General features: G+C 49.0%; 1 non-coding gene across 1 annotated transcript; it reads left to right on the forward strand.

Annotated features, from left to right (window-relative positions):
- The first annotated feature begins 4,599 nt into the window (after window positions 1-4,599).
- trnaf-gaa lies at window positions 4,600-4,673 on the forward strand. Its single transcript has one exon. It is a non-coding gene; the product is annotated as a tRNA-Phe (tRNA).
- Window positions 4,674-10,037: the final 5,364 nt, after the last annotated feature.

Raw genomic sequence — 10,037 nt, forward strand, 5'->3', positions numbered from 1 at the left:
CAGGTTTTGGAAGGAGTTTTGTTCTCTGTTGGACGCCACGGTCAGCCTTGCATCTGGTTATCACCCGGAATCCAATGGACAGACTGAACGCCTTAATCAGGAATTGGAGACAGGACTGCGGTGCTTGGTGGCACAGAACCCTTCAACTTGGAGCAAACACCTTATTTGGGTGGAGTATGCACACAACACACTTCCTTGCTCATCCTCTGGTCTCTCTCCATTCCAGTGTGCCTATGGTTATCAACCGCCATTGTTCCCTGCTGTGGAGAAGGAGTCCAGTGTGCCCTCCGCTCAGGCTCTCGTCCGTCGCTGTCGCAAGGTTTGGAATGGGGCTCGTCAGATGCTGTTGCGCAGTTCTGCGCGTTACAAGAGGATGGCTGACCGTGGAAGAACGCCGGCTCCAGTATACTCGCCTGGTCAACGGGTGTGGCTCTCCACTCGAGACTTACCGCTGAGGGTGGAATCCCGGAAGCTGGCTCCTCGTTTTGTTGGTCCTTTCCCCATATCGAAGGTCATCAATCCTGTGGCGGTTCGTCTCAAACTCCCCCGTGCCATTAAGGTCCACCCTACTTTCCATGTCTCCCGTCTGAAGCCATTTAAGGAGAGTCCTCTGGTCCCTGCCTCCACACCCCCTCCGCCCCCCGGTTCCTTGATGGGGGTCCAGTGTTTACGGTCAGCCGGTTGCTGGGGATGCGCCGGCGTGGTCGTGGTTGTCAGTATCTTGTGGATTGGGAGGGGTATGGACCTGAGGAGCGGTCTTGGGTGCCAGCTCGCAACATATGCGACCCGGAACTTATCAGGGACTATCGGCGCCAACATCCTGAAGATCCTGGGCCGTCAGGAGCCGGCCGTGGAGGGGGGGGGGGGGGGGGTACTGTCAGGTCTCGCGTTTGATCTAGTTTCTGTTTCTTATTGGTTTTTAGTATTAGAGTTTGCATTCTTGTTTTATTTTGGTGTCTCACATCTCCCCTTGTTTCAGGTCCCATTTCCTGTCAGGTCGTTTACCCTCATGCGATTGTTGGCCACGCCCTGATGTGTTTCACCTGTGTCTCGTTATCCCCTGCTAGTCTGTATTTAAGCCTTTTGTGTTTTAGTTCCCATTGCCAGTTCGTGGTGTATGCTGCTTGGTATCACCTCGTTCCAGCTCTCGAAATCTTGTGACCTTGTGATCTCGACCTTTGCCTGTATTTTCGACCACTGTTTCTTGCCTGCTCCTATATGGTACTGTTGCCTCTGTTTTGCCTACCTGTGTACTGACTTGGACCGATTAAACGCCGAAGACTGATCTGCCCTGTGTCTGAGCCTGCATTTGTGTCCTCCTCCTCGTTCAGTTCTGACATATTGGGCTAATTCGTTTTTTATTGGGGTATTTAACACAAAGTGCTGGAGGAACTCAGCGGGTCAGGCAACACCTGTGGATGGAATGGACAGGCGGTGTTTCGGGTCACGGTCCTACTTCAGACTGATTGTCGTGGGGGACAGGAAGCTGGGAACATGGGGGGGGGGGGACAAAGCCTGGCAAGTGATAGGTGGATACAGGTGAGGGTGTTTTTGATCGACGAGTGGGAAAAGGCGAGAGAAAAGAGAAGGCAGAATAGTGTCAGATAAGGAGATAAGTGTAAAGTCAGAGGGAGGGGTACAGGTAGATGGGGACAGGAAAGAGAGAGGGGCTAAAGAGGAGGGGATCTAAAATTGGAGAATTCAATGTTGGCTTGTCAGCTACCCAAGCAGAATATGAGATGTTGTTCCTCCAGTTTGCGTGTGACCTAACTCACAATGGTGGAGGCCCAGGACAGAAAGGTCAGTGTGGGAACGTGAAGTGTCGTTACAATGGTGAACAAACGGGATACCTAACAGGCCTTGCCGGACCGAGCGCAAGTGTTCAGCGAAACGGTCGCCGAGTCTACACTTGGTCTCGCCGATGTACAGGAGTCCACACCTGGAACAACGGATACAGTAAATGAGGTTGGAGGATTTCATATCGCTGGGGTGTAAGCTGCCCAAGCAAAATATGAGCAACTGGTCCTCCAATCTGCGCTGGACTTCACTGTGACAATTTCCACACCGCTGTGGTGTAAGCTGACCAAACTGCCTGTAAATGGGACCAGCACCTATAAGTGCGTGATGCGAGACATCGACATAATGAGCTGAAGCATCTGTGTGCTGCCTGACCTGATATATTGGATGATACCTGGAATGGATATCATATGGACCTGCAGAGATTTGGTGTGCAGTTGCAATGGTGACCACATAGTTCAAAACCTGCAAACTATCAACACCATCGCCAAGAGGCGCAGCCGTAGAGTTGCTGCCTTACAGCGCCGGAGACGCAGGTTCCATCCCGACTACCGGTGCTGCCTGTACGGAGTTTGATAAGTTCTACTGCGTGGGTTTTCTCCGAGATCGTCAGTTTCCTCCCACACGCAAACGACCTACAGGGTTGTCGGTGAACTGGTTTGCGTTTGCACACTTGGTGCAAGTGTAAATTGTCCTCAGTGTGCGTAGGTATTGTGTTGTTGTGACAATAGACAATAGGTGCAGAAGTAGGCCAATCGGCCCTTCGAGCCAGCACCGCCATTCAATGTGATCATGGCTGATCATCCCCAATCAGTACCCCGTTCCTGTCTTCTCCCCATATCCCCTGACTCTGTTATCTTTAGGAGCCCTATCTAATATCCTCTTGAAGTTATCCAGAAAATGCAGAGGCGACCCGCCGTTTCGGTTAGTTTGCATTTAGGCGTCCCATTCTTTCGGTTAGTAGGCGTTTCGTCGTCGGACTCTTTCGGTTTCTTGGCGTTTCGGCCTCGTTTCCATTCCGTCCTTTGGCTTTGACTTCTTTGCGTCGGCTTCGTGTCTGTCGCGCCACGTCCGGGTACCATAATCTATACCCTTTTCTTCACAGATGCAGCCTGACCCACTGAATTATCCAGCACTTTGTGTCTATTTTCCCTTCACCCATCTGCCCAAGCCAACCCTCCCCCCTCCTTTCCTATGTTCCTTTCCACCCATGAACCACTCTCTGCCTTTACATTTCACTCCTCTTTCGAATCTGCTCTACTTATCTACGTGCATTTTTCTTCTTAACTTTTTAGTCATAGAATGATGCAGTGTGGAAACAGGCCCTTCAGCCCAACTTGCCCACACCGACCAACATGTGCCATCTTCATTAGTCCCACTCACACGCGTTTGGCCCATATCCATCTAAACCTGTCCTATCCATGTACGTGTCCAAATGTCTCTTAAACATTGGGATATTCCCAGCCGTAACTACCTCCTCTGGCAGCTCGTTCCATACACCCACCATCATAGAAACATAGAATTTTTTTTATAAAAAAGAGGTGCAGGAGGATGCCATTCGGCCCTTCGAGCGAACACCGCCATTCATTGTGATCATGGCTGATCGTCCCCTATCAATAACCCGTGCCTGCCTTCTCCCCATATCCCTTGACTCAACTAGCCCCTAGAGCTCTATCTAACTCTCTCTTAAATCCATCCAGTGACTTGTCCTCCACTACCATCTGTGGCAGTGAATTCCACAAATTCACAACTCTCTGGGTGAAAAAGTGTTTTCTCACCTCAGTCTCAAATTACCCCTTTATTGTAAGGTGTATCCTTTGTGTGAAAAAGCTACATCTCAGATTACTGTTAATTTCTGAAATATTGGTCATAAATTTGCAGCAGAAATGCTCCACAAAAAGGCTCAGAATGCACGAGAGATCATCTAAAACCCCTGAGCCAGTTATTATAGATTGAAGCATTCTGAAACAAATATAAAACATCTTACTTGGATGACCTGAAAGCATATAATTAGTCAATTACCTAATTGTAGCTAATTACAAAATAGCCTGTACCCCGGCATCGAGGGAGTTCGCACTTCACGCTCGTGATGTGCGCAGCGCGCACATTATTTCAGGTAAAAATGTTTGTAATCCTGTCATGCCACCCCCCTTTTTGAAAAGCGTCGTACGGGCCTGTATATACATATTGTTTGTGACCAAAGATAGACACAAAATGCTGGAGTAACTCAGCAGGACAGGCCGCATCTCTGGAGAGAAGGAATGGGTGACGTCACGATTCGCGTCGAGACCTTCTTCAGATCTGCAGAACTTTGCTACACACATTGTTTGTGACCACGTTGCGCGGGATAGTGATGGGCTAGAAAGGTGTCACAGGTGACATTCAATGATTGCGCATACTTTCGACGGAACATATTCGAGGGCCGAAAGACCTCCTCCGATCACTGTAATCTGTTCTGTTTTAACAAGTTGCGATCTGGGATTTGAGTATCGATCAGACCAATGGGAAAACCTCCTCTGCTCCGCCTCTGTCCCTGAAGTTGAAACGTTTACAGGGCGTGTGGTTCAGTGACCTGACCACAGTCTTCGTCGGTCAAGGACTGAGGTGGAAGATGGCGAGAATTCTCTGTTTCTCTTGTCTGGTGAGATCTGTATTCCGAAATGACAAAAATGTTCAGCAGCGGGATTACCACATCTGATGAACACGGTGCGTTATATAAAATTGACACGGAATTAGGTGAACGACTATGGCCGGATTCATGTGTTGGAGGTGAACTGAGTTTCCTTCAGCAGTGGTAAAGTAGCCGAAATAGCTCAGTTGGGAGAGCGTTAGACTGAAGATCTTAAAGGTCCCTGGTTCAATCCCGGGTTTCGGCAATGGTATATAAGACTTAAAATTTAAATCAGCGTTCTCTGAATACATGTATGTATGATTTATTCCAGCGCTTGATCGTTAACCTTTGACTGTCTTTCTGCCTGCGTGTAACATTGAATTTCCAGCAGGTACCCCGGTTTCCACAGACATGCGATCGGAAAATAAATTGGCCATGTAGCTCACCCTTCAGAACGGCTCACCCTTCAGAACGGGGCTGTTTCGTGCATGGTACACGGCGGGATATAGCTCAGCTACATAAATAGGAGAGGAATGGACGATGACATTTAAACGCAGTGTGACTTGGGCCGAGAGTTTTATTCACGTCTCGCTTGTGATTATCTTCTCCAACCGCAGACAAGAATTCTTACCAGAAGTAGATCCTTGGTGTATTGAGAGGATGATTCTCGTGACATTAGACACTCAAGAAGTCTGAGCAATAGGGGGGTTGCACGTAAGATCACCGGGTCATAAGGCTCGACGCACGGAGCCGCTAAATCCAACTGGAAGACCTCCGTCACTTCCGGTATATGTTATTAATGCTAGAAACGCCTACCTGTTAAAAACCGCCAAAATGTTTCATTTTTGCGCTGAAAAAATTGTGGGAGTCGGCGTAAGTGTGAGAGACATGTACCCAACTTTAGAATTCCAAACGTGAAGCGAAATGAAGGTATAGAGAAGCGAGAACTGAAGGGAGTACAGCACCTAAAGTGCTTGGTAAACATTTAAAATATTGGGAATTATCGCGTTTGCTCACTGTATTTCATCAAGTAAGGCATTATTTGTGTTTTTTCTTGATTCCTTTGGTATCTAAAAATTCTCAGAAGAGATAAATCTGGCTGTAAAATTTTCTTCAGATGCGTTTTGATTTTGTATGTAAAAACCCACGAGAACCATGGGCGGTTTAAAAAAATACAGCCTGATTTATCACCTCTGGAACTTTTTAGATGCCAAAGGAATCAAGAAAAAACACAAATAATGCCTTACTGTTGATGAAATGCAGTGAGCAAACGGCCAATGTTCGCTAAGCACTCTGTCTGTTGTTGTCCCTTCAGCTCTCACTTCTATCTACCTTCATTTCTCCTCACTTTTGGAATTCTGAAGTGTGCTAAATGTCTCACACGCTTATTCCGATTTCCATAATTATTTACAGCGCAGAAATTGACAATTTCAGCGGGTTTTAACGGGCCCGCTACGCTGGAAACAATGGTAAGTGCCTACCTGCAGTTCATCGCGTGTAATCCATTTGGAGTAGCGTAGCAACAGTACGGGTCATGGGTCGTGACCCGACTGCCGTGAAACCTCCCTATAGCACACAAAAAAGCTGGAGAAACTCAGCGGGTGCAGCAGCATTTATGGAGCGAAGGAAATAGGCAACGTTTCGGGCCGAAACCCTTCTTCAGAGTCTGAGCAATGACCGGCTAGCTCAGTCGGTAGAGCATGCGACTCTTAATCTCATTAATCTCTTAATCAATTTAATCAACTTAATCTCTTAATTAACGTGGGACACTTTCTTTAACCATTATCAATAGCAAACATATGTCTATCCAGCGAATAGTTCAGGAATTCTCTGCATTTTGGGGGATCTAAGGATTTTATACCTTTCAAACCCTTTGGTTACATTTATTGGAGACAATTAACTGCAAGATGTGTTTACTTTATCGTGAAATAAAACGACAATGGCTGAGAGTGCCCAACCCCCGCCAATGCCAGAGTGACGCCCAGCGCAAATTGGAGGTACAGCGCATCATATTTCGCGTCTACATCTGGTGACGTCCATGGTTACTTCCCATCAGTGTATCAGGGTCAGAGGGTTCTCCAAGCCGGGATGTCACGATGCAGCTCTCTCTGACTTTTGTCAATCTGCATTTGGAGTCTTGCATTCAATTCTGTTCTTCCTATTACAGGAAGGGTGTGGGTGCTTTGGAGAGGGTGCAGAAGAGGTTTAACAGAATGAAAACCTGTCTGCCATGCATGGAATAGGGGCCAGTAGCTACAAAGTGAGGCTTGACAGACTGGAATTGTTTTCTCTGGTTCATCAGAAATTGAGGGCAGAGGTATATAAAGTTTTGAGAGATATAGATAGGATAGACACTGGGAATCTTTATCCCAGGGTGGAAATCTCAATCATAGTTTTAACGTGAGAGCGGTAACGTTTAAATGAGATGTGTGGGATGGAGAGAGCTGGGTGTCTGGAATGCGCTGCGAGGAGTGGTTGTGGAAGCAGATACGATAGTGGCGTTCAACAATATTTCAAATATGCACTGTATAAAATGGGAATGGGGGGGTGGGGGGGGGGGGTAGAGGTCACAGGTAGGCAAGTAGATTCGATTAAAAATGATAGACGCAAAAAAGCTGGAGTAACTCTGCGGGACAGGCAGCATCTCTGGAGAGAGGAATGAGTGACGTTTCAGATTCCGATTCAGATTCAACTTTAATTGTCTTTGTCAGTGTGCAATACAGAGACAACGAAATGCAGTTAGCATCTCCCTGGAAGAGCGACATAGAATACGATTTCAATAAATACAACTATTTACATGTATACAGACATAGTATATTTTCCTGTGGGAGGAGTATCCTGGGGGGGGGCGGGATTGGCAGTCACCGAGGTACATTGTTGAGTAGTGTGACAGCCGCAGGGAAGAAGCTGTTCCAGGACCTGCTGGTCCGGCAACGGAGAGACCTATAGCGCCTCCCGAATGGTAGGAGGGTAAGCAGTCCATGGTTGGAGTGAGAGCAGTCCTTGGCGAGGCTGAGCGCCCTCCGCAAACAACGCTTGCTTTGCACAGACTCAATGGAGAGGAGCGAGGAACCGGTCATGCGTTGGGCAATTTTCACCACCCTCTGCAGTGCTTTCCGGTTGGAGACAGAGCAGTTGCCATACCATACTGTGATACAGTTGGTAAGGATGCTCTCGATGGTGCAGCGGTAGAAGTTCACCAGGATCTGAGGAGACAGATGGACCTTCTTCAGTCTCCTCAGGAAGAAGAGACGTTGGTGAGCCTTCTTGACCAGAGTTGAGGTATTGTCGGTCCAAGGGAGGTCATCTGAGATGGTGACCCCCAGGAACCTGAAGCTGGAAACACGTTCCACACGTTGATGTGGATGGGGGTGTGCGTGCCGCCCCTAGACGTCCTGAAGTCTACAATGGGCTCCTTGGTCTTCTTGGAGTTAAGGGCCAGGTTGTTGTCAGCGCACCATGCTGCTAGGAGCTGGACCTCCTCCCTATAGGCCGACTAATCGTTGTTGCTGATGAGGCCAATCACCGTTGTATCATCTGCATACTTGATGATGGTGTGTTAGTACCATGTACAGGTGTGCAGTCGTAGGTGAAGAGGGAGTAGAGGAGGGGGTTCAGCACACAGCCCTGTGGAACGCCGGTGTTCAGGGTGAGGGTTGAAGAGGTGTGCTTGTCTAACCTAACAGACTGGGGTCTGTTGGTTAGAAAGTCCAGTATCCAGTTGCAGAGGGAGGGGTCGATGCCCAGGTTACCGAGTTTGGTGATCAGTTTAGAGGGTATAATGGTGTTGAATGCTGAGCTGTAATCGATGAACAGCATTATTACGTTAGTGTCTCTGTTGTCGAGGTGGGAGAGGGCGGAGTGAAGTGCCGTTGAGATGGCATCCTCCGTACTCCTATTCTTGCGGTAGGCAAACTGATAGGGATCCAATGTGGGTGGTAGGCAGCCTTTAAGGTGTGCCAGGACCAGCCTCTCGAAGCACTTGGTGATGATGGGGGTAAGTGCAACTGGGCGGAAGTCGTTGAGGCTTGCCGCAGTGGAGTGTTTTGGCACCGGCACGATGGAGGTGGTTTTAAGGCACGTGGGGACAACTGCTTGGGCAAGTGACAGTTTGAAGATGTCAGTCCAGAGGTCTGTCAGCTGCGCAGCACAGGCCCGGAGGACGCGCCCGGGGATGCCGTCAGGGCCAGCAGCCTTACGTGCATTAGTCCTCCTCAGTGCCACGTACACGTCGTAGGGGGTGAGTGTGAGGGGTTGGTGATCAGCAGGGAGCACAGCCTTGATGGCTGTCTCTAGATTGTCCTGTCGAAGCGGCTATAGAAGGGGTTAAGCTCCTCAAGGAAGGAGGCGTCGCTGGATGTGGGGGTGGTGTTGGTGGGCCTATAGTCCGTGATGGCCTGGATGCCTTACCACATGCGTCGGGGGTCGGAGTTGTTGTTGAAGTGTTCCTCAATCCTGAGCTTATGGCAGTGCTTGGCTTTCTTGATGCCCCTCTTCAGGTTAGCCCTGGATGAACTGTAGGCTCGAGCATCGCCTGACCTGAAAGCGGTGTCCCGTACTTTCAGCAGTAGCCTGACCTCGCTGTTCATCCATGGCTTCTGATTCGGGAATATGGTCACCTGTTTGAGGGAGGTGACACTATTGATGGTGGAGTTTACAAAGTCCAGAACAGAGGATGTGTAGGAATCAATGTCCGTGTGGGAGTCAAGGGTGGCCTGGGCTGCAAACGCCTTCCAGTCAGTGTTTCCAAAACACTGCTGAAGAGTGGGGCCCGCTTCCTCTGACCAGACTTTAACTGTCCTCAGTGGGTTTAACCCGTCTGATGAGTGTGGAGTACTCAGGGAGCAGGAACAATGAGAGGTGATCAGACTGACCAAGGTGGGGGAGGGGGACGGCTTTGTAAGCTTCAGCCATGTTAGTTTAGACTTTGTCCAGTGTCGTGTCTACTCTAGTGGGGAAGGATACATGTTGGTGGAATTTGGGGAGTACAGTTGGAGTGATTGAAGTCACCCGCAACAATGAAGGCTGCCTCGGGGTTGTGAGTCTGTTGTTTGCTGATGGCAGTATGCAGCTCTTTCATTGCAAGCTTGGCATTAGCATCAGGAGGGATATAGGCTGCAGTTACAACAGTGGAGGTGAACTCGTTGGGCAGATAGAACGGTCTGTATCTAACCAAGAGGAACTCAAGGTTAGCTGAGCAGTGACTCTCGATGATGGTGGAGTCCGTGCACCATGCTTTATTTACATAAATGCACAGACCCCCACCTCTGGTCTTACCGGAGTCTGTTGTCCTGTCCGCTCGGAGTAAATGACGCCCCGTTAGCTGGATGGCGCTATCAGGAACGTCGATGTTGAGCCAAGTTTCCGTGAAGATCAGGATGTTGCAGTCTTTGATCCAGTTGTGGGAGGTGATCCTTAGCCGGAGTTCGTCCATTTTGTTTGCCAGTGAGCGCACGTTGGCGAGGAAAAGGCTAGGAATCGCTAGCCTGTGTGGGGCTAGCTCTAACCTGGCGTTTATCACACCTCTGCGTCCCCGGCGGTGCTTTCGTAGATTAGATTAATTTGGAATTATGTTAGACACTGATATTGTGGGCCGAAGGGCCTGTTTATGAGCTCCTGTGCTGTATGT

The sequence above is a fragment of the Amblyraja radiata genome, chromosome 37 (genome assembly GCF_010909765.2).
Source record: "Amblyraja radiata isolate CabotCenter1 chromosome 37, sAmbRad1.1.pri, whole genome shotgun sequence".
Lineage (NCBI taxonomy): Eukaryota > Metazoa > Chordata > Chondrichthyes > Rajiformes > Rajidae > Amblyraja > Amblyraja radiata.